Source organism: Heterodontus francisci, chromosome 2, assembly GCF_036365525.1.
Source record: "Heterodontus francisci isolate sHetFra1 chromosome 2, sHetFra1.hap1, whole genome shotgun sequence".
In the NCBI taxonomy this organism is placed as follows: Eukaryota; Metazoa; Chordata; class Chondrichthyes; order Heterodontiformes; family Heterodontidae; genus Heterodontus; species Heterodontus francisci.
This window is the reverse complement of record NC_090372.1, coordinates 36,805,687-36,831,177: the sequence shown is the minus strand read 5'-3', so window position 1 is coordinate 36,831,177 and position 25,491 is coordinate 36,805,687. Positions and strand designations below refer to the sequence as shown.

At 43.6% G+C, this 25,491-nt stretch overlaps 1 protein-coding gene across 3 annotated transcripts in view; it reads left to right on the top strand.

The window, feature by feature from the left end:
• cdkal1 (CDK5 regulatory subunit associated protein 1-like 1) overlaps window positions 1-25,491 on the top strand; it is a 1,149,347-nt gene that overhangs the window by 276,476 nt on the left and 847,380 nt on the right. The gene's annotated exons all lie outside the window — the stretch shown is intronic.

Sequence of the window (25,491 nt, the reverse complement as noted above, 5' to 3'; positions counted from 1 at the left end):
TTTGTAGAGGGGCAACATGGCAAGTGTTCCTGTATCAATTTGTGGTTCCATGTTCATAATGCCATCAATGAACATTTATTAACTGGTTAGTGTCAGTTACACAAGAAAATGCATTCCAGTCTCGATAAAGTTGCAGATTCTACCACAGATCTGGACAATATCACATAACATTCTACCACCCAACTGGGCACGATAATGCCCTTCCCTGCAGATTGCCTTTGAATAGTTGCAGCATCAGGAAAGATCACAGGCACAATTAGAGTATCTCCCATCCATCCTCCTACTGATGCTGGGGTTCAGAGTTTAAGATTTGATCAAGGCTTATTTGATGTGTTTGGAAACTCGCCAGGAACAGGCATCAAAGAGAGATTCAGACATCTCGCAGTAGTGCAGCAGTTTCTTCACAGAGATCAGTGGCCAGTCAGAATTTTCCTCCAGAATCGACATGCATGCAGAGGCGCAGGGCCACGCAGTTGCCTTTGTATAAGTAAGAGGAGAATTACCCCAAAGCATGCAAGCTTCTACAGCTGCAATGTTGATTCCTGGCATCCATTATGAATATCCGGGTCTGCAAAATGTAGAGGAAAATGGTAAGTGGAATCCTAGATAAGTCCTCGGAAGAGTTTGAGGAATCTTTCACACTGACTCCTTGAAAGGCAGTAACAGTTGTGACAAGCACAGGTAAGAGAACATGGTGCATTAAAGTTTGAAGCACAGCGGGACAGCTTAGAGGCACATTAAGCTAATCATACTATACACATGGTGTATAAAAAATGCTAAGTGCTGCAAACATTAAAGTCAATACTTTTCATGCAAAATGAATTTTAAAAGAAACAAGTTTAGGCACAATTCTTACATAATAAAAATCCATCAATCTTGGTTTGAAATTTTCAGTTGTCCTAGTCGTAACACCTTTTTGAGGTGGATGTTCAGATTTCAACTACCCTTTGTGTGAAGAAGTGCTTTTGGTGTCACCCCTGAATGGCGTAGCTCTAATTTTATCGTTATACCCCTTGTTCTGGACTCCCCAAACAAGGATACATTCAAAAACTTATTGTCTGGTAGGCAATGCTTTTCTCATCTCTGGCCTCCTACCTGCCCGCTGCAACCTTCCTTAGTATTCATACCACTGTGATGTGTGCTTATCTTAACTAAAGCCTGACAGGTATAAAATTAAAACCCGACCCGACAACAGCCAACCCGACCCGGGCCGGAGTTCGTTAATTTTTTTAAATTCCCGATCTGAACCCGAACCCAACTCGTGTAGTCAGGTTTGGTAGGGTAGCCAGGCTTTACTTCAGAGTGCAGAGTCCGGACTGCACATTTCCTGCCTTAACATCCTGAATGTTCATTTGAAGATTACTTCCCAGAGCAAGGCAGCACTGTCCATGTTCAGCCCGACCCAACCCGAGCCCAAATGCTGGACCCGGAAGAGAGACCCGACCCGACCCCAACACATGTCGTCAAGTCTGGTCAGATAGCCACACTTTAATCTCAACTTTCCTCTCATTTATTGACATAAAACTTTGTTTCTTCAACACCCTCTGTATTGAAATCAAGACTCATTGCATAGTGTATTCCTATTTTTCTCAGCGGTGTTCAGTAATTTCAATTTATTCATTCCTAGAACCTCAAAATTATGGAACTTCTCATTTTATTCAGTTTTTCCTTCCTTCAGCATTCTACAGTCTATTAAAACGCAAACTTCTTTAGTTCCCAGTATGTTTTCAAACCTTTTTAACATTGATCTCCGACAGCATGCTTCTTGATCCTTCACCATAAATACTCAGTAACACAGTAATTGTTTGTTTCCCATTATTTTAAGTTGAACCTAATGAAATGCACGTATTTGCGATGTTCCCTCTAAGCAGCGTGGGTACGTTGCCGTGTAGCAATCTGGAATGTCCTGCACAGGGAACAAGCAGGCTGCGCACAGCAAACAAAAATTAGAGGGAACTTCACTTACTTCCACAACAACAACTGATTTATATACCTCCTTTAACGTAATTAAACATTCCAAGGCACTTCACATAGAGCATTATGAAACAATTTCTGACACTGAGCCACACAAGGAGATATTAGGCCAGATGACCAAAAGCTTGGCGAATGAGGTAGGTTTTAAGGAGTCTTTTAAAGGAGGAAAGGTGTAGGGAGGGAATTTCAGAGCTTGGGGCCTAGGCAACTGAAGGCATAGCCACCAATGGTTTGTTCATTCATTCGTTCGTTGTTTTCATCATCTTCCCAGTAGGTTGACAATGGTGGAGTGGATTAAAATTAGGGATTCTCAAGCCAGAATTAGATGAGCGCAGATATCTTGGTGGGGTTGTGAGGCTGGAGGAGATGACAGTGTTTGAGAGGGGTGAGGGTATAGAGGGATTTGAAAACAAGGATGAGAATTTTAAAATCAAGATGTTGCTTGATGGGAAACCAATGTAGACCAGCAAGCACAAGAGTGATAGGTGAATGGGACTTGGTGCGAGTTAGAACACAGGCAGCAGAGTTTTGGATGATCTCAAGTTTATGGAGAGTAGAATGTGGGATACCAGCCAGGAGTGCGTTGAAATTGTCAAGTCTAGAGGTAACCAAGGCTTGAATGAGGGTTTCGGAGTAAAGTCGGGCGATGTTACGGAGGTGGGAAAAAGGCTGTCTTAGTGATGGTATGAATATATTGGTGGAAGCTCGTCTCGGGGTCAGGTATGATACCAAGGTTGTGAACATTCATAAACTACTCATGTGCATGAAATGTTGTTGGAGAGTGAATGGTACCCATTTATTTGAATAATGTGCTCCCATTCAGTCCACACAGCAAATGCCTATTTAAGTTTTTGTGGATGTGTATCCTGTGCTGTACATTGAACAGATGTAAAGTTGCTTTTCAAAATTTAGAGGTAGTAAGTTAGTTTTAGCCCTAAAATAATTTGGACAATTTTTCATTGATTTGTGTAGCTCCTGTTTTCTAGCAATATAAATGTGCAGTCTACAGTGATTCCAGGAAGAAATGCTGATACCCTATTTAGTGCAACAGAGGTTGTTTAATTGAATAACCTGGCTAATTGCATAATACAGAGGAATCTTAATATCTGACTAGAACAAATTTTGGTTGGCTGTGGATATGTTCAGTTGCAGTGGTGTCTGTCTATCTCATAAGTGGTTTTATATTTTTATGGGAGTTGCGTGTCCCATATCTGCTTGTTTGATAGCGTGACTCAGATGTAGCACTATTTCCCCCTCATAACCAGAACCAGATATTCATGTTTTCTGCATGCGTATTTCTTCAATTTCTCTGAAAGTGAACTGATCAAACACTTGATGAGATGAGGCCAGGTGCAGATGGTTAAACTGCTTTATTTCATAGCATTGCAGTCATATAGAACAGCTGTTACAACTGTGTTCACCTAATTCAATCCATAAAACGTACTAACATAACAATGCAAAATAATAGCAAGCCACAGTAACTCCATCATTTGGGTGTTTTACTTGCTTTAAACACAATGGCTTATAACTATCCTCTGGTATTTCTCATCACTTTGTCTCATCAAGAGCACTTGTAGCTATCCCTTTTTAACAAGTGTGACTGCCCTCATAGTCTTCCTTTTACAAAACACCTAATGACATGTGTCGTAGCCTCCAACTTTTTATCTTTCATTATTTGGATTCAAGAAGGCTCCTGGGCAGTTGGCTTCTGAGGGAGCTCCTTGCTATGCATATTTATCTGTGGCCATCTTTTTTTTTATTCATTCAAGGGATGTGGGCGACGCTGGCCAGGCCAGCATTTATTGCCCATCCCTAATTGCCCTTGAGAAGGGAGTGGTGAGCTGCCTTCTTGAACCGCTGCAGTCTGTTTGGGGTAGATATACCCACAGTGCTGTTAGGAAGGGAGTTCCAGGATTTTGACCCAGCGACAGTGAAGGAACGACGATATAGCTGCAAGTCAGGATGGTGTGTGACTTGGAGGGGAACTTGCAGGTGGTGGTGTTCCCATGTATTTGCTGCCCTTGTCCTTCTAGTTGGTAGAGGTCGCGGGTTTGGAAGGTGCTGTCTAAGGAGCCTTGGTGCATTGCTGCAGTGCATCTTGTAGATGGTACACACTGCTGCCACTGTGCGTCGGTGGTGGAGGGAGTGAATGTTTGTAGATGGGGTGCCAATCAAGCACGCTGCTTTGTCCTGGATGGTGTGGAGCTTCTTGAGTGTTGTTGGAGCTGCACCCATCCAGGCAAGTGGAGAATATTCCATCACACTCCTGACTTGTGCCTTGTAGATGGTGGTCAGGCTTTGGGGAGTCAGGAGGTGAATTACTCGCCTCAGGATTCCTAGCCTCTGTCCTGCTCTTGTAGCCACGGTATTTATATGGCTACTCCAGTTCAGTTTCTGGTCAATGGTAGCCCCTAGGATGTTGATAGTGGGGGATTCAGCGATGGTAATGCCGTTGAATGTCAAGGGGAGATGGTTAGATTCTCTCTTGTTGGAGATGGACATTGCCTGGCACTTGTGTGGCGCGAATGTTACTTGCCACTTAGCCCCAGCTTGGATATTGTCCAAGTCTTGCTGCATTTCTACACGGACTGCTTCAGTATCTGAGGAGTCGCGAATGGTGCTGAACATAGTGCAATCATCAGCGAACATCCACACTTCTGACCTTATGATTGAAGGAAGGTCATTGATGAAGCAGCTGAAGATGGTTGGGCCTAGGAAACTATCCTGAGGAACTTCTGCAGTGATGTCCTGGAGCTCAGATGATTGACCTCCAACAACCACAACCATCTTCCTTTGCGCTAGGTATGACTCCAACCAGCGGAGGGTTTTCCCCCTGATTCCCTTTGACCTCAGTTTTGCTAGGGCTCCTTGATGCCATACTCGGTCAAATGCTGCCTTGATGTCAAGGGCAGTCACTCTCACCTCACCTCTGGAGTTCAGCTCTTTTGTCCATGTTTGAACCAAGGCTGTAATGAGGTCAGGAGCTGAATGGCCCTGGCGGAACCCAAACTGACCGTCACTGAGCAGGTTATGGCTAAGCAAGTGCCGCTTGATGGCACTGTTGATGACACCTTCCATCACTTTACTGATGATTGAGAGTAGGCTGATGGGGCGCTAATTGGCCGGGTTGGACTTGTCCTGCTTTTTGTGTACAGGACATACCTGGGCAATTTTCCACATTGGCGGGTAGATGCCAGTGTTGTAGCTGTACTGGAACAGCTTGGATAGGGGCGCGGCAAGTTCTGGAGTACAGGTCTTCAGTACTATTGCCGGAATATTGTCAGGGCCCATAGCTTTTGCGGTATCCAGTGCCTTCAGTCGTTTCTTGATATCACGCGGAGTGAGTCGAATTGGCTGAAGTCTGGCATCTGTGATGCTGGGGACTTCAGGAGGAGGCCGAGATGGATCATCAACTGTCATCTGCTGTCATCCATTGTTCTTTCTGCCTTCTAAATTCTGTCTTCTGTTTAAGTACCCCTTATTCTAACAGCGGGTGCATTTTAGTCCAAACTTCAAGTTGACTTAGTTTAAATGGCCTCTTTCTGATGGTTCAAACCCCATCCTTATCATGTGAGCTCTGTCAAAGATCTGGAAAAGATTCTGGCTGTGGATTTTCTCTCAAATCTGGCTTTAAATTCCTGGACATCAAAACCATATTTCTGCATTGGACAAAAAAAACTAAGACTCTATTTCTGTCTACAATCTGCTATTTTTTGATGTGAGCTGTGGAAAAGATCTGGAAAAATCTAGGCCTTTTAAACTTGACTTGAAATTCGTGGACTCCTCTCAGCATCAAGAAGGTGCTTCTGCTGTGGACTATATTGGTTATACCGTAAGACCCACATCTGTCTCAGATTTGTTGCTCTTGTGCGATATTTAGACTAGTATTTAGACGATATTTAGATCAGTTTACTGCCCTTGCCTCACTGCTGTGACTGAGAGTCTTCGTTCTCCTGAGCCACTGGTTGTACTAGTTTCTCAGCTTCAATCTGTTCCTGGCCAGTATTATTACCCTACTCGGCTGAAGAACAAACCGTTGCTATTTCTGGATGTTATGATGCCCTCCAACTTTGTCATCATTTTTCTATCATTTAACTGACTCTGTACAATGAGGTTCTTCATTCCTGTGAAAATACCTCCATCATTGCGTCCTCTAGTACTCTACTTTCCGACAGCTTCTGGATTTCACTCGGTTGACCTGTCCCCAAACTCAGGCAACACCTTGTTGATGTCCCATGCTGATTCCACCCAACTAAGTCATCATTATCCCATCACGGGATCTCTGACTTGAATTCTGGACTTCTTCCGATTATCTTCATCCAGTTCCTATTTCCCATTCACTAGAATGTTTTTATGTTTTTTTTGTGAGACCGTATCTGGAACACTGTATGCAGTTTTGGTCTCCACATTTAAGAAAGGATATACTTGCACTGGAGGGGTGCAGTGAAGATTTACTAAATTGGTTCCTGGGATGAGGGGGTTGCCCTATGATAGGCTGAGTAAATTGGGCCTATATTCTCTGAAGTTTAGAAGAATGAGAGGCTATCTAATTGAGACATACAAGATTCTGAAAGGGCTTGATAGGTTAGAAGCTGAGAGATTGTTTCTGCTGGTCGATGAATCTAGAACGTGGGGGCACAGTCTCAGGAAAAGGGGCCGATCATTCACGACCGAGATGAAGAGAAATGACTATGCTGAAAGAGTTGTGAATCTTTGGAATTCTCTACGCCAGAGAGTTGTGGATGCTCCATTGTTGAATACATTTAAGGCTGGGATAGATAAATCTTTGATCTTACAGGGAATTGAGGGATATGGGGAGCGGGCAGGAAAGTGGAATTCAAGCCCAAGATCAGCCATGATCGTATTGAATGGTGGAGCAGGCTCAATGGGCTATACGGTCTACTTCTGCTCCTATTTCATGTGTACCCTAATTTTAATGAAAGTGAAGACAAAAGTACATCGCGTCCTGATCAGAGAACTCCTCTACGCTGATGATGTTGCGCTAGTCGCTCACACGGAAACTCAGCTACAAAGACTTGTGGATTGTCTCTCCCGTGCCTGTAACTTGTTCTCCTTGACTGTAAGCATCAAGAAAACCATGGACGAGGTGTTGTATTTCTGCCCCTGATCACACTAAATAGCACCCCACTGGAACTGGTTAACAAATTCTACTACCTTCGGTTCATGGTGACAGACAATTTGTTACGTGATGCAGGGTTTGTTAGACGCATAGGGAAAGCAGCTACCATCTTTGGCCGACTCACAAAACGTGCACGGGATCACACCAAGCTGACCCTTTTAGGACCAAGCTGATGGTTTATCAGGCCTGTGTTGTCAGCACCTTGCTGCATGGCTGTGAAACATAGGCGACATAGAGCTACCAGGAAAAGAAGCTCAATAATTTCTATCTTTACTGTCTGCGGCGTATTGTTATTATATCCTGGCAGGACAAAATCATGTATGCGGCAGTCCTCTCAAAGGCAGAGCTCCCAAATGTGTTGGTGCTAATCAAACAGAGGCTGCTTCGGTGCATCAGATATGTCCGCAGACTAGAAGATGGTTGTCAGCCAAGGACCTTCTATATGGTGAGGTAGCCGGGGCCAGGCTTGTAAGTGTGGCACGAAGGCCCTAAATGTCAACTATCGTACCTGGGAGTCATTAGCTAGCGAAAGAGGGAAATGGTGATACATCCTGTGGACTGGTGTGCACTACCACGATGACCAGTGGTTCCAGCAGCTTGGCAACAGGTGCCAGCGTCAAAAACAAGTGATAGCATCACTTGGCAACTCCCCAGGAGTTGCTGAGGATCACCACTCTTTTTGATATATATTAATGATCAGAATTTAGGTATACAGGGCATGATTTCAAGGTTGCAAATGATACAAAACTTGGAATTGTAGTGAGCAATAAGGTGGATCCTAACAGACCTGAGGGCATAAACTGGTTAAATGGGCAGACGTGGCAGGTGAAATTTAACGCAGAGAGGTGTGAAGTGATTTATTTTGGTGGGAAGAATGAGAATAAGCAATATATGAACTAAATGGTACAATTTTAAAGGTCGTGCAGGAGCAAAGAGACTTGGTGTATGTACACAAATCTTTGATGATGGCAGGCCAAATTGATAAGGTTGTTATAAGATTCTTGTCTTTATTAATAGAGGAATAGAGTACAAAGTCAAGGAAGTTATGCTCAACCTTTACAAAACATTAATTAGGCCTAAACTGGAATCTTGTGTTTGGTTCTCGGCACCACACTTTGGGAAGGATATCAAGGCTTTGGAGAGGGTGCAGAAGCGATTTACTGGAAAGGTACCAGGGATGAGGGACTTCAGATATGTCAGGGGACTGAAGAATCTGGGGTTGTTCTTCTTAGACCTGAGAAGATTAAGGGAAGATTTAGTAGATCTGTTCAAAATCATGCTGGGTTTTGATGGAGTAAATAAAGGGGAAACTATTTCCAGTGGCAGAAGGGTCAGTGACCAGGAGACACAGATGTAAGGTGATTGGCACAAGAGCCAGAGGTTACACTGTGAATTGTGATCTGGAATGCACTACCTGAAAGGGTGGGGGAAGCAGATTCACCAGTAACATTCAAAAAAGAACTGGATCAATACCTGAAGGGTAAAACATTTGCAGGGCTGTGGGTAAAGAGCTGGGGAGTGGTACTAATTGGATAGCTGTACCAAAGAGCTGGCAAGATGGTGGTGGCGGATTACCTTCTGAAACCATTGATAGCAGTTTCATGCAACTGAGTGACTTGCTAGGCCATTTCAGATTCATAGTTAAAGTGTTAATAGCATTGACGTTGGACTGAAATCACGTCTAGTTTGTAATCTCTGGATGATTCCCGGTGCCACGTGCTAGTGTGTATAGGAAGAGGAGGAGAGATCAGAAGAATGCGTGGCTGAAGAAATGGTGCAGGAGGAAGGGCTTTAGTTTCCTGGATCACTGGGTCTGTTTCTGGTGAAGGTGGGACCTGTACAAGTCAGACGGGTTGCACCTGAACTGGAACAGAACCAACATCCTTGCAGAGAGGCTTGCTAGTGCTGTTGTGGGGTGGGTGGGGGTGAGGGGGAGAGGTGTGGGTTTAAACTCATTTGGCAGGGGGATGGGATACAGAGTGGAGGTATAGTAGGGGGTGATGCACAGCCAAATATAGAAGGCAAACCAAGTCAGTCTGGAAGGCAGAGCAAATATAGACCTGTTAAGGCACAAGCGAATAATGCAAGGTTGGATTGCATCTATTTTAACGCAAGGAGTCTTGCAAGTCAGGTGGATGAACTGAGGGCGTTGATTAACACATGGGAATATAACATTATTGCTATCACAGGGACATGGTTGAGGGAAGGGCAGGACTGGCAGCTCAATATTCCAGGGTATTGAATCTTCAGGCGTGGCGGGGGGGTGGCGGGGGGGGGGGGGGGGGCGTGGTGTAAAAGAGGAGGTGGCATTGCACAATTGATCAAGGAGTCAATTACTGCAGTAAGAGATGATATCTTAGCAGGTTCCTCAAATGAGGCCATATTGGTAGAACCTAAAAACAAAAAGGGGGCAATCACTTGGCTGGGAGTGTACTACAGGCCTCCAAATAGTCAGGGAGAGAGCGAGAAGCAGAGATGTTGGCAAATCTCAGAGAGGTGTAAAGATAATACGGTAATAATAGTAGGGGATTTCAACTTCCCCAATATTAACTGGGATAGTCTTAGTGCAAAAGACTTAAAGGGGACGGAATTCTTAAAGTGCATCCAGGAGAGCTTTTTGAACCAGCATGTAGAAAATCTTACAAGAGAAGGGGCGGTACTGAACCTAATCCTAGGGAATGAAGCTGGACAAGTGGTAGAAGTGTCAATGGGGGAACATTTTGGAGATAGTGACCACAACTCTGTTAAATTTAAGATAATTATGGAAAAGGACAAAGATGGAGCGGAAATAAAGGTACTGCACTGGGGGAAGGCTGATCGCAATATGATAAAGCAGGATCTGGCCAATGTGGACTGGGAACAGCTACTTGTCGGAAAGTCTCCATCAGACCAGTGGGAGTCATTCAGAAAGGAAATAGTGAGAGTTCAGGGCCAACATGTTCCCGTTAAGGTGAAGGGTAGGACCAACAAGTCCAGGGAACCCTGGATGTCAAAGGATATAGAGGATTGGATAAGGAATAAAAAGGAGGCTTATGGCATATTCAGAAGGCTGATAACAGTGGAGGCCTTAGAGGAGTATAGAAAGTGCAGGGGGGCTACTTAAAAAAGTAATTAGGAGAGCGAAGAGGGGGCGTGAAAAAACACTGGCAGGCAAGATAAAGGAAAATCCCAAAGCATTTATTAAGTATATTAAGGGCAAGAGGATAACCAGGGAAAGAGTAGGGCCCAGTAGGGACCAAAGTGGGTGTGTGTGGAGCCGGAGGACATAGGTGAGGTTTTAAATGATTACTTGTCATTTGTGTTCACTATGGAGAAGGACAATGTAGAGATCAGGGAGGGGGGATTATGATAAACTTCAACAAATTAGCATTGAAAGGGAGGTGGTTTTAGTGGGCATAAAAGTGGATAAATCTACAGGCCCAGATGAGATCTATCCCAGGCTGCTATGTGAGGCAGGGAGGAGATTGCAAAGGCTCTGACACAAATTTGCAAACAGGAGAGGTGCCAGAGGACTGGAGGACAGAGAATGTGGTACCATTATTCAAGAAGGGTAGCAGGGATCAACAAAGTAATTACAGGCCAGTGAGTCTAACATTAGTGGTAGGGAAACTATTGGAAAAATTTCTGAGGGACAGGATTAATCTCCACTTGGGGAGGCAGGGATTAATCAAGGATAGTCAGCATGGCTTTGTCAGGGGGAGATCATGTCTAACAAAGACTTTATTAAGGCTTTTGATAAGGTCCCGCATGGGATCCAGGACAATTTGGCAAATTGGATCCAAGATCGGCTTAGTGGCAGGAGGCAGAGGGTGATGGTCGAGGGTTGTTATTGCGATTGGAAGCCTGTGACCAGTGGTGTACTGCAGGGATCAGTGCTTGGACCCTTGCTGTTTGTAGTGTACATTAATGATTTAAACTTGAATATAGGAGGTATTATCAGTAAGTTCACAGATGACACGAAAATTGGTGATGTCGTAAATAGTGAGGAGGAAAGCCTTAGATGACAGGACGATGTAGATGGGCTGGTAAGATGGGCAGAGTGGCAAATGGAATTTAATCCTGAAAAGTTTGAGGTGATGCATTTTGGGAGCAGCAACAAGGCAAGGGAATATACAATGGATGGTAGGACCTAGGAAGTACAGAGGGTCAGAGGGACCTTGGTGTACTTGTCCATAGATTACTGAAGGCAGCAGCACAGGTAGATAAGGTGGTTAGGAAGGCATATGGGATACTTGCCTTCATTAGCCAAGGCATACATTATAAAAGCAGGGAGGTTATGACGGAGTTGTATAAAACGCTAGTTAGGCCACAGCTGGAGTACTGTGTACAGTTCTGGTCGCCACACTATAGGAAGGATGTGTTTGTGCTGGGGAAGGTGCAGAGGAGATTCACCAGGATGATGCCTGGGCTGGAGCATTTCAGCTGTGAAGAGAGACAGGATAGGCAAAGGTTGTTTTCCTTAGAGCAGAGAAGGCTGAGGGGGGACCTGATTGAGGTATACAAAATTATGAGGGGCATAAATAGGGTAGATAGGAAGAGACTTTTTCCCTTAGCGGAAGTGTCAGTAACAAGGGGCCATAGATTTAAGGTAAGGGGCAGGAGGTTTAGAGGGGATTTGAGGAAAAATTTATCACCTAGAGGGTGGTTGGAATCTGTAACACACTGACTGAAGAGGTGGTAGAGGCAGGAACCCTCACAACATTTAAGAGGATTTAGATGAGCACTTGAAACGCCATAGCATCCAAGGCTATGGGCCAAGTGCTGGAAAATGGGATTCGAATAGATGGGTGCTTGATGGCCAGCACAGACACGATGGGCTGAAGAGCCTGTTTCTGTGCTCATTAACTCTTGACTCTATGACACCCCTGTGCTCGCTGACCTACATTGACTCTTGGTCAAGCAACGTCTATCTCTGTAATCTCCTCCAGCCCCACAGCCCTACAAGATATCTGCGCGGCTCTAATTCTGACCTCTTGTTCATCCCTAATTTTAATCGCACCGCCATTGGCACCGCACCTTCAGTTGCTTGGACTCCAAGCTCTGGAATATCCTCCCTACACTTCTCCACCTCGCTTTCCTCCTTTATGAAGACACTCATTGAAACCTACCTCTTTGACCAAGTCTTTGGTCATCAGTCCTAATATCTCCTTTTGTGGCTCTGTGTCATACTTGGTTTTATAATGCTCCTTTGAAGCGCATCCGGATGTTTTATTATGTTAATGATGCTATATAAATGTAAGTTATCATTAAGATACTGCAATAGTATCTCAGAAGTGGGATGCATTCAGGCCTCTTTGTTAAGAACTGCAATGAACAAAGGTAGTATATGATACAGAATTAGTTAGATTTTGTTTACAGGTGTAGAGCATTGGATCAGCTTTTTCTAAAACATAGAAACTTGATCTATTGTGGCATTCATTACAGCTCTATACAGTGATTTTGTCTTTTTTTCTTGGTAACCTGTTCTTATCCCATTAGTACACAGGTAATTTTGGTTCTATTCTGAGGCTAGTTCTATTTCTTTATCACGTAAATGTGGTTTTAAATGCATGATTATGAAGATCATTAGAATCAAGGAGCACAAAAAGCCATTTGGCCCATTAGGCCTGTGCTGATGCTTTGAAAGAGGTATCCAGTTAATCCCACACATTTTATCTTTCTCCATCGCCCCAAAATAATTTTCCCCTTTAAGTTAGGTATGTAATTCCTTTATGAAAGTTACAATTGAATCTGCTTCCAACACCTCATCAGGCAGTGTATATGTTTTGACTTGATTGTTCCAATGCTCTCCTGGCTGATGACCCATCTTCCGCCCTTGTTAAACTTTTAGCTCGCCCAAAACTCTGCTGCCTAAGTCCTAACTTGTATTAAGTCCTGCATCATCCCTGCACTCATTGACATTTAAAACAATAGGCAGAAGGGGGAATGCCATTATATTTTACAGAATGAGTTGTTAGGATCTGGAATGCATTACCTGAAAGGGTGGTGAAAGCAGATTTAATAGTAACCTTCAAAAGCAGAGGAAAGATTTGCAGGGCTATGGGGAAGGAGGAGAGTGGGGCTAATTGAATAGCCTTTTCAAAATGCCGACAATGGCATGATGGGCCAAATGGCCTCCTTCTATGCTGTAAGATTCGAAATGTATTATTCTGAAAGTAATACATTGGCCCCAGTCCGGCAACACCTCAATTTTAAAATTTGCATTCTTGTTCTCAAATCGCTTCATGGTCTCATGCCTCCCTATTTCTGTAACTGTGTGCAGCCCTACAGTCCTCCGAGATCTCTGCGCTCTTCCAATTCCATCCTCTTGCACATAGCCAATTTTGATTGCTCCACCATGGGCAGTCACGTAGAGATTCATGTATTTGTTGGATTCCAGATCATCATAACTCACTGCATGAAAAAGTTACTCCTCATGCCCTTTTGCCAATTACCTTTAATCTGTGCCCTCTGGTTAACAACCTTCCTGCCAGTGGAAACAGTTGCTCCCTATTTAAACCACTCAAAATGACAAAAGTTGTTTTGAGAAATCTTCTGGATTAATTTTTTTGTAACTTGCTCTATTTATTACTTGCGTTGTAAGAATGCAGTGAAATGTAACTTTTTAAAACTTTGATTTACAATAGCTCTGGCCAGGATAGTGCTAACACTTGGCTGGTGGCACTAAATACGGGTCAAGAAAAATTGCACTGAATTGACCTGTGCTTCAGTTTGCTACCACCCAAAATTCCCTGTCTTTATACAACCCAAGCCCAGAAGGACAAAATCTAGAATTTATTGTTCAAGTGGATGCAATCTGAAATTTCATAGACTGTATATTATGCTTTACTAAAAATGCTTGTGACAACATTGCAAAAATAGCAGTATTAGAGCTATGCAAGGGTATCTTCGGCAGTGTGGCATCAATAGAGCAAACTCAGAATGTCAGACTCTGATTTATTCGTTAATAAATCACAAACCATTGAAAAATCTAACCATACAGAGCTACTGTCAAAAATGTGCAAGTGTGTGAAAGCATTGAATAGTTAACAATATGTATAGGTCAATAGGGTAGGTTTTGAGGAGTTTCATAAAGGAAGAAAGAGAGGTTTAAGGAAGGAATTCCATAACTTAGGGCCTTGGCAGTTGAAGGCACAACTGCCAATGTTGAAGCAATTAAAATTGGGGATGCTCAAATTAGAGGAGCACCGTTATCTCGGAGGGCTGTGGGGCAGGAAGGGCGAGGCAATGGAGGGATTTGAAAACGAGGATCAGAATGTTAAAATTGAGCTGTTGCTTAACTGGAAGCTCGTGGAGGTCGTGGAGGTGATGGGTGAACAGGACATCTTTGCGATGAGATGTTAAACCAAGCTCCATCAGCGGCCTCAGGTGTGTGTAAAAGATCCCATTAACCCTCAGCTCACATTACTAACAGATTATCTGGTTGTTTCTACCATTCTGATTTGTAAGACCTTGCCATGCTCAAATTGGCTGCAGAAACACAACAGTGACTACACTTCAAAAGTACTTCATTGGCTGTGAAGCACTTTGGAATGCCCAAAGGTCATGAAAGTCGCTATGTAGATATCAAATCTTTGTTTAATGCTTCCTAAGAGCAGGGAGTTCTCTTGGACTATATTCCTCCCTCAAACATCAGCAACAGAAACAGATTAGAGTAATTCATTTCAGTGTTGTTTGCAGGATCTTTGTGTTGCAAATGACTGTTGTGTTTGGGTAAATAACAATAGTGACTGATCTTCAAATTAATTCGTGATGCAAGAGACTTCTATACATTCCTGAGATGTGATAAGATGCAATATAAATGCAAGTTTGTCATCTTTTTGGTGGGGCTCTCAATCGTTGACAGCATGTAAATGCAAGCTAGAAAGGGGAAAGTGGAAGTTGAATGTCTTTGCTTTAAATAAAGGGGGTGAGAACATGCTGCGATTGTTTTGAATGGAACTGGTGGGAACACGCTGCGATTGTTTTGTACTCTCTGGGGCACCATGCGGCGATTGGTTCCAGGGTGAGGTAATTTAGAGCAAGGTTAGGTTGTGGAGAAGCTGGGGTTGTTCTCCTTGGAGCAAAGAAGGTTGAGGGGAGCTTTGCTGAAGTTTTAAATATGGTAGACAAAGAAAAACTGTCCCCATTAGCTGATGGTATAAGGACTAGGGAACACAGATTTAAGGTTTTGGGCAAGGGGCACAGTGAGGATGTGAGGAAGAATTTTGTTACGCTGCGTGTCATAATGACCTCGAACACGCTGCCTACGAGGGGTAGCAGAGACCATTCGTGATTTCAAAAAGGAAATTGGATAGGCCCTTGAAGGACAGAAACTTGCAAGTCTATGGAGATAGAGTGGGAAAGCTTTTGGAAATGATAATCTGGACAAAATTAGCAGTCACTTTGACAAATGTGGATTAATTAAGGCAAGCCAGCACAGATTTGTTGAACACAAATCATGTTTAACTAATCTGATTGAGTTTTTTGATGTGGTAATGGAGCATTGATGAGTGTAATACAATTGATGTGGTATACATGGACTTCCAAAAGGCATTTGATAAAGTGGCACATAATAGGCTTGCCAGCCGAGTTGAAACTCAGAATAAAACGGACAGTGGCAGCATGGATACAAAGTTTGCTGAGTGACAGGAAACAGAGAGTTGTGGTGAACTTTTTTTGGACAGGACGAAGATGCACAGTGGGGTTCCCCAGGTGTCGGTTATAAGACCACTGCTTTTCTTGATATATATTAATGACCTACTTGAGTATACAGGGCACAATTTCAATATTTTCAGATGACACAAAACTTGGAAGTTTTGTGAACTGTGAGGAGAATAGTGATCTACTTCATGAGTACATAAACATGCTGGTTGAATGGGCAGACCTGCGGCAGATGGAATTTAATGCAGAGAAGTGTGAAGTGAAACATTTTGGTAGGAGGAATGAGGAGAGGCAATATTAACTAAAGGGTGCAATTTTGAAGGGGATGCAGGAACAAAGAGACCTCGGGGTATATATCCACAAATATGATAGGACAGGTTGAGAAAGTGTTTAAAAAGGCATACAAATGCAGGCATAGAGTACAAAAGCAAGGAATTTATAATGAACCGTTAGAAAACGCTGGTTCGGCCTCAATTGTAGTATTATGTCCGCTTCTGGGCACCAAACTTTGGGAAGGATGTGAAGTCTCTTTAGAGATGGTGCAGAAAAGATTCACAAGAATGGTTCCAGGGATGAGGGACTTCAGTTACATGGATAGGTTGGAGAAGCTGGGGCTATTGTCCTTGGAGAAGTGAAGGTTGAGGGGTCTAGATAGAGAGAAACAGTTCCCAATGCCAGAAGGGTTGAGAACCAGAGGACACCGACATAAATGGGCGGCACAGTGGCGCAGTGGTTAGCACCGCAGCCTCACAGCTCCAGGGACCCGGGTTCGATTCTGGGTACTGCCTGTGTGGAGTTTGCAAGTTCTCCCTGTGTCTGCGTGGGTTTTCGCCGGGTGCTCCGGTTTCCTCCCACATCCAAAAGACTTGCAGGTGATAGGTAAATTGGCCATTGTAAATTGCCCCTAGTGTAGGGAGGTGGTAGGGAATATGGGATTACTGTAGGGTTAGTATAAATGGTGATGATGTTGGCATCGCGCATGTCCTGGGGTACTGCTCCCTCGTCCCAGCACAGGCATAGCAGTTCATGTAGTGCTGAGAGTATAGCAGGCTTGGCACTCTTGATTATTTCAGGGGTAATGCTGTCCTTCCCAGGGGCTTTTCCGCTGGCTAGGGAATCAATGGCATCACTGAGTTCCGATTTGGTAAAAACAAAGGTGACCGCGGTGACTGCAACAACTACCGTGGAATCTCCCTGCTCAGCATAGTGGGGAAAGTCTTTGCTCGAGTCGCTCTGAACAGGCTCCAGAAGCTGGCCGAGCGCGTCTACCCTGAGGCACAGTGTGGCTTTCGTGCAGAGAGATCGACCATTGACATGCTGTTCTCCCTTCGTCAGATACAGGAGAAATGCCGTGAACAACAGATGCCCCTCTACATTGCTTTCATTGATCTCACCAAAGCCTTTGACCTCGTCAGCAGACGTGGTCTCTTCAGACTACTAGAAAAGATCGGATGTCCACCAAAGCTACTAAGTATCATCACCTCATTCCATGACAATATGAAAGGCACAATTCAACATGGTGGCTCCTCATCAGAGCCCTTTCCTATCCTGAGTGGTGTGAAACAGGGCTGTGTTCTCGCACCCACACTTTTTGGGATTTTCTTCTCCCTGCTGCTTTCACATGCGTTCAAATCCTCTGAAGAAGGAATTTTCCTCCACACAAGATCAGGGGGCAGGTTGTTCAACCTTGCCCGTCTAAGAGCGAAGTCCAAAGTACGGAAAGTCCTCATCAGAGAACTCCTCTTTGCTGACGATGCTGCTTTAACATCTCACACTGAAGAATGCCTGCAGAGTCTCATCGACAGGTTTGCGTCTGCCTGCAATGAATTTGGCCTAACCATCAGCCTCAAGAAAACGAACATCATGGGGCAGGATGTCAGAAATGCTCCATCCATCAATATTGGCGACCACGCTCTGGAAGTGGTTCAAGAGTTCACCTACCTAGGCTCAACTATCACCAGTAACCTGTCTCTAGATGCAGAAATCAACAAGCGCATGGGTAAGGCTTCCACTGCTATGTCCAGACTGGCCAAGAGAGTGTGGGAAAATGGCGCACTGACACGGAACACAAAAGTCCGAGTGTATCAGGCCTGTGTCCCCAGTACCTTGCTCTACGGCAGCGAGGCCTGGACAACGTATGCCAGCCAAGAGCGACGTCTCAATTCATTCCATCTTCGCTGCCTTCGGAGAATACTTGGCATCAGGTGGCAGGACTATATCTCCAACACAGAAGTCCTTGAAGCGGCCAACATCCCCAGCTTATACACACTACTGAGTCAGCGGCGCTTGAGATGGCTTGGCCATGTGAGCCGCATGGAAGATGGCAGGATCCCCAAAGACACATTGTACAGCGAGCTCGCCACTGGTATCAGACCCACCGGCCGTCCATGTCTCCGTTATAAAGACGTCTGCAAACGCGACATGAAATCGTGTGACATTGATCACAAGTCGTGGGAGTCAGTTGCCAGCATTCGCCAGAGCTGGCGGGCAGCCATAAAGACAGGGCTAAATTGTGGCGAGTCGAAGAGACTTAGTAGTTGGCAGGAAAAAAGACAGAGGCGCAAGGGGAGAGCCAACTGTGCAACAGCCCCAACAAACAAATTTCTCTGCAGCACCTGTGGAAGAGCCTGTCACTCCAGAATTGGCCTTTATAGCCACTCCAGGCGCTGCTTCACAAACCACTGACCACCTCCAGGCGCGTATCCATTGTCTCTCGAGATAAGGAGGCCCAAAAGAAAAAAGAAAAAGAAAGAAGTATAAATGGGTGGTTGTTGGTCGGCACAGACTCGGTGGGCCGAAGGGCCTGTTTCAGTGCTGTGTCTCTAAATAAATAAAATAAATAAATAAAGTGGATGACAGAAGAACCAACAGCAATACGAGGAAAAGCTTTTCTACATAGCGAGTGGTTAGGATCTGGAATAGACTAGCTGAGAGCATGGTAAAGGCTGATTCAGTTGAGGCTTTCAAAAGGGAATTGGAAAAGCACCTGAATAGAGAAAATTTGCAGGGCTATGGGCTAAGGGTGGGGGAGTGGGACTAGCTGAGATGCTTTTGCAGAGACCAGGTACAGACATGATGGGCCAAACGGCCTTCCTGTATCGTAACCATTCTATGATTGTAAGTGTGATCCCATGTTGCATGTAGCTTGCCACTTCATCTCATCTCCCATTCCTACTCTTAACTCTTTTTTTTGGCCTCCTACACTGTTCAGACCAAATTCATTACATGTTTCAGGAACTGTATTATAATTTTTCTGGACTTGAGCACAATATTCGCTATATCCAATTCTCTTTGAGTTAAAAGGTGCTGGGGTAAATGGGGCTGCAGTGGTGTCTAGGGTAGGGGGAGAATGGTTCCTTTAAGAATACAGCTCTGGTGGGGGTTTGCTTCAGGATGTTTTTTTAAAGTTGTTGATCAGTTGTGTTTCCAACATTTTCTGTACCTATTTTCAGATTTCCTGCATTTGCATTTTTCTGTCTTCTCCCTGCTGCCGTTGCCCCCTCTCCCCTTCATTGTTTCACTGGATTTTAAAATATCCATGGGTCTACTTGAAGAAGAGCAGAAAGTTGTCAAAGCGCTTAAGGGCAGTCGCTGCTGTAGGAAACACAAGTTTGCGCACCACAAGTACCCACAAACACAATGAAATAAATTATCATATGATTGGTTTTAGCTGGTGGCTGAGGCATAACCGTTGGCCAGGACGCTGGGAGAATTGACTTGCCCAAATGGCCATTTATCTGTGGGCCCAAACAACAGCAGGGGACGTCACAGTCAGGATTAATCCTGTCCTACCTTGGTATCCACAAATGACAAGATTTTGCATAACCATATGGAGCCAAAACACTTAACTGATCTTGTGTTTTTCTGCTTTCCTGATTGAGGGTGCTAAGGCTGTTTGTGTGTCCTATCACCACTGTGGCTAAGATTGATTAATTCACGAGGCTAGGAATGAAACTTGAGGACCTTCTGGTCTGTATCGTTCAGTTCCATACTGTAGCACATGAAGTAACTAACCCAAAGGCTGCAAGACCTTTTTAAATGATCATACTGTCCTTTTGGGGAGACTGATAGCAAACAATCTTGAAGTATTGGTGTCATCCTTTTTGAGGTCTTTGAGGACTGAAACGATTTTTGGATCCTACAATACTGATCTTCTGTTAGCAATTGCTTTTTCCAGCCTAATCAGAATTATTAGCCACATTGAAAAGTACTGCAATTTATGCAGAAATATAAGTTACTTGCTTACAAGTAATGCATATTCACATATCCTCTGCACCTCTTTCCATAATATACTTTGCAGTCTGATGGAGTACGGTAAGATCTTTTCTACAACAGCCGTGTGAATGGAGTCTGAAACCTTGCTGCAAAGTGCAAGGTTGGAGCTTTTGCAAGAAAAGTTTGAGGAGAAAATAGCTTTGACTAGAATAAGCTACTTTGTTGCCTTTTGGTGGAGGTGTTGGAGGCTGCTAAGCAGAAGAATAGCAGGCAATAACATATTTCTTCAGTCTGATTGAGTCCAGTCTTGAGTTTGCCAAATGGAAGGCAAAGTCCTCACAAGCCACTTCGTAGCTAAGACTTGGTGCAATTCAAAGACAGATTCTTGAGTTAGATAAAAGTTGGCTGGTGTGCTGACCCCAAGAGTAATAGGAAGAGCCATCAGCACATTTAACTGCAAGACCCAGTATATCATGAAATCAACACATATAGGTTTCAAAAATTAAGCCAACCTAAGTGTTAAAGTTGATGAACTTGGGTGAGCTAAGTGTACACAGCTGTTTAGCAATGTGCTGAGCATTACCAGCTTTTGAGAATTTGTGAAAAAGATGTGAAATGTGTCAGTTTTTGGAAATTTAGAAATGTGGAATAAGTTAACACTCACCTGCAGTGAGCAATCACAATACCACCTCTTATACCTGGAGGCAAAAACAAGTTTCTTCGGCACCTTGATTTTTAAAAATTCGTTCTCGGGATTTGAGTGTTGCTGGCAAGGCCAGCATTTATTGTTCATCCCTAATTGCCCTTGAACAGGTGGTGGTGAGCCGCCTTGAACTGCTGCAGTCCACATGATGTAGGTACACCCGCAGTGCTGTTAAGGAGGCTGTTCCAGAATTTTGACCCAGCGACAGGGAAGGAACAGCGATATAGTTCGAAGTCAGAATGGTGTGTGGCTTGGAGGGGAACTTAAAGGTGATGGTCCCATGCATCTGCTGCCCTTGTTCTTATGGGTGGTAGCGGTCATTGGCTTGGAAGGTGCTGTCAAAGGAGCCTTGGCAAGTTGCTTTGCATCTTGTAGATGGTGCACACTACAACAAATCTTTCAAAGTTGCTGCTAGCAAACTGAGGGAATCCTAAAGACCTTCATACCCTCGCTGTAGGTGACAGAATGAGAAGGCCAGCTTACCTTTGACCTCATGTGTCACTGTGCTATAGCAGCCGCTAAAAGTATACAAGGGCTTGCATTTGTATAGCAGCTTATTGTAGTAAATGTTGCAAGGCATTCCATACAGTTTAAAATAGGTGAACATGATAGGAGAATTATAGGTAATGGCTAGAGTTTTGGTTAGAGAGGTGTTGGAGGGGAGTGGAGAATGGCCAGGGTTAGAGAGTGGTGGGCATGCACTAACATTGTAAGTTGTTGGAATTTGGTTAGGGACAGGGATATTTGAGGTCTGTGAGGGCATGGGTGATGGGAAATGGAACATGGCGCAAATTAGGACACGGTTATAGAGTTTTGGATGTAGGATGAGCATTGGAGAAGTTGAACGTAGAGGTGACAACTTGTTTATCTTGTGAATCATGAAATGTTACAATCCAGAAACATGTCCATCATGAGAGTGCCAGTATTTTGATCTGAATGAGTCACGAGTTTAATTCACTGCTTCACCCAATCCCAGTACCTTTTCATATTTCTTTTTCAAGCAACAAATTCCTTTTTTTTTCAAGAATTTGAATTTTGCTTGAACAGTTTGTGGCAGAAAATTCCACATTATAATCATCCTCTGGTATGAAGACATTTAAGAGTGGAAGACATTTACTCTCAAATTGCACCATAGGAGATCCTTGATGTGTTTACGCTGGGTCACTGGGTTTAATTTTGATATCCGATTTAGCTCTGAGCAATGCAAATATCACACTGTGTTAAATAACCAACTGGTTTTTTTAAAGCACATTAACATTAACAATAAAAGGTCTTACAGGTTGGAGCACATATCTTAACAGCAGCCTGTGTCTGTTAAACGGATTCAAAATGTCTCCCGGAAACTTCCAGAAATCTCCCACAATTCCACTTCTCTCTAGCTCCATACTGGTTTAAGCAATCAGAACTGATCAGTCAAACACTATATTTTTCCCCCTTTTGACTAAAGACCTTATTTTTACCTTAACATATTCTAAACAACAAACATATACACATCAGGTTATTTCTTAGCATTCAACTTGTCAGTTTTCTCTATGTACAGAGATAGTCTTTGAGATAGGAAGGTCTCTTAGGTCTTCGATTAGATCTACGAATTTGAGGTTGTGGATTTATTTGGTCGGCTTGATGAGGCGGATTATCAATATCATTCAGAGGAAAAGGAAATGTATCCTTATAACCACTATCCTCAGAATATCCTGGTCTGCTCCCTATTAAATGTCTTGCATTCTACCTGCTGTCGTCAGTCAACAAATAAGCATTTGTACCGAGCAAATGTTTAATCTGCTTTGGACCTGATTCTGATGAAGTAAGTTTGTGGTCGCAATTTGGCCGTTTGATTCGAGCCCAATCTCCAACTTTAAACTGTGGTTCCCTAGCGTACATTTGTCCAAGTATGTTTTTGTTTTCTCTTTTCGACATGCGATTTCATCTGCTTTCGCTCTGACCTCCTCGTTAACTGGTAGTGGTGGCTTGAGAATGGTCAGTGGCATGTGAAAGTTATGACCTATCATAAGTTCGGTTGTAGTCTTGCTGGCTAGACAGTGTGGGGTTTATCGGTATGTGCGGAGTAGGATGTGAACGGACTGTTTAAATGTTCTCCCCTCAGACATACTAGCTTTTCAGACTTTCCTTTATCACCCTGTTGAACCGTTCAACGCCACCATTCGATTGTGGGTTGTAGTGTGATGTCAGATGGTGATGGATTTCATAACTGGCTAGGAATTTCATGAATTGACTTGAGATAAACTGCGGTCCAATGTCTGTAGTGATGGTCCCCGGCAAACCCTATTTTGTAAATAATTTGTCCAGGATGTTGATGACTGAAGTGGTTGTAATGGAACTTGTTGTAGCAATTTCTGACCATTTGCTGTGGAGATCATGGACAACAAGCAGAAAATGTTGATTCATAGGGGCTGCTTGCACTTCTCCAAAAATATCAACTTGAAGCTGTTGCCGTGGTTTCGTTGGCCATAGGGTCAGTTTTCGAGGCACAGGACAAGGTTTAACAGATTTCTCAGTGAGTGCACAAGCTATGCAGTCCCTAATGAACACCCCTATACAGCGATCTATTCCTGGCCACCAGACTACTTCACGGGATCGTTGTTTCATCTTAACAAAGCCTGGATGTCCTTCATGGCTATGAGGCAATACACGTTGCTGTAGTGTCTTAGGGATAAGTGCCCGAGTGCCACATGCGATACAGGTATCGCCAAACAAAGCAAGTTCGTTGCGTACTCTGTAAAACAGGATCAGTCAAACACTACGCTTGATATTTCTGTTCGGCTGTATAATCGGACTTTCGTATACTTCTGTAAAAGTGGTGCTATATTTTAAGAATTTACTTTGCCTTAAAAATGAAACATCCATACCTGTGCAATTATGCAAACAGTTCTAGATCCCAAATTTCTGGAATTGTCCCCAGCCAGCACTGATGCTAGAAGAGCAATACTTGTTAGCTGTAATTTTTTGGTCAAAGGCTTGCTTGGTGATAAGAATTTTTGAGAGGAGGTTAAATGCAGACCATATTCTATCCCATACCAAGTCCTAATCCCCCCATCACGTGATGATCACTAAAATAAAAACAAGAAATGCTGGAAATACTCAGCAGGTCTGGCAGCATCTGTGGAGAGAGAAGCAGAGTTAACGTTTCAGGTCAGTGACCCTTCTGGCTCCCAATTCACCTGTGCCTCAGATTCTGATTATTCTGTTTAAATCCCTCCATGGCCTTGCCTTTCCCTATCTCTGTGACCCCCTCCAAACTCTCAAACACCCCATTACAACTTTGCTTTTTCGTACTGTCTCCTAATACACCTTGGGGCATCTTCCTTTGTTAAAAGCCCTTTGCAGAAAGAAAGGCAGAAGAGTGCCAGCAAGAATTAAGGCAGAGAAGTGTTGGTGCGAATATGAGCGGGGAAGAAAGATTTTCATCGTTTTATGTCTCAAATATTGCATAAGACTTAGCATGCAATGAATCACTCTTGTTGGAATCATGGCAGCCATTTTGCATACAGCACAGTTCCCCAAACTACAGTGAGAATAATGACCAGTTAAGTTTTTAAAAAATGGTTAATGAGGGTTATATTTGCCAGCATATTCCAAGAATTCCCTGCTTCTCTCTGAACAGTGCCGTCTTTAATGTTGACCTGAGCCAGGGTCTTGGTTTGATGTTGCATGAAAAGGATGGAATCTCTGACAATACTGCACACCCTTAGCACTGCCCTGGAATTTTGACTTATATTGAGGGGTGGGGTTTGAAGCCACAACCTTCTGATTCAGAGACGAGTTCTACCAATTGAAATATGCTGGCATACGAGACAGAGAAGAATGCCAGCATAAATTGGAGACGAGGGGGATGTGAAAAGTGCCTCTATAATTGTGACAACTGTGTGAGAGATTTTAAAACCAATTAACAATCAGATTTATAAACAAAGAGTGCCAATGCGTATTATCAATAATTCACAATTCAGAAGAAATGAAGGAAAGTCCTACATTTTTTTCCACACTTTTGCAATATAAGTTATTGAAATGTATTTATTTATTTAGAGATACAGCACTGAAACAGGCCCTTCGGCCCACCGAGTCTGTGCTGACCATCAACCACCCATTTATGCTAATCCTACACTAATCCCATACTCCTACCACATCCCCACCTTCCCTATATTCCCCTACCACCTACCTATACTAGGGGCAATTTATAATGGCCAATTTACCTATCAACCTGCAAGTCTTTGGCTGTGGGAAGAAACTGGAGCACCTGGCGAAAATCCACGCGGTCACAGGGAGAACTTGCAAACTCCACTCAGGCAGTACCCAGAATTGAACCCGGGTCGCTGGAGCTGTGAGGCTGCGGTGCTAACCACTGCGCCACTGTGCCGCCCAAAGTAGGGTATACTCCAGCTCAAATAATGACGAATCCAGGTTTCTGTGTACATAGAATGTAGTTATAGGATATTTGGACTATTTTGGGTTGCCTGCTGTATTGGTACTGTCAATTTTTTGAAGTTCATCAATTTTTGCAACTTTTCAGGTTGTCACATTGCAACATCACTGTGGGCTTTGCCAGTCTGGTTATTCAAAAAGTGCAAATCACATGAAAGTAATTTGGCAATATAAAAGACTTAAGTTTGAGGTTTTGAAAGGAAATGTCTCTTGATTGAGTTTTGCAAAACAAATTGGCAGTGACATTAAACATAGTCTGTGAATACTTGTATTAATAATTAGGTCTGTCATACTAAATGTGTGTTCTACATTGGAAATCTTCTTAGTAACAGGAGAAAGTAATAATTATGAAGAAGTTTATAAAGGGTCTGCTTTAATT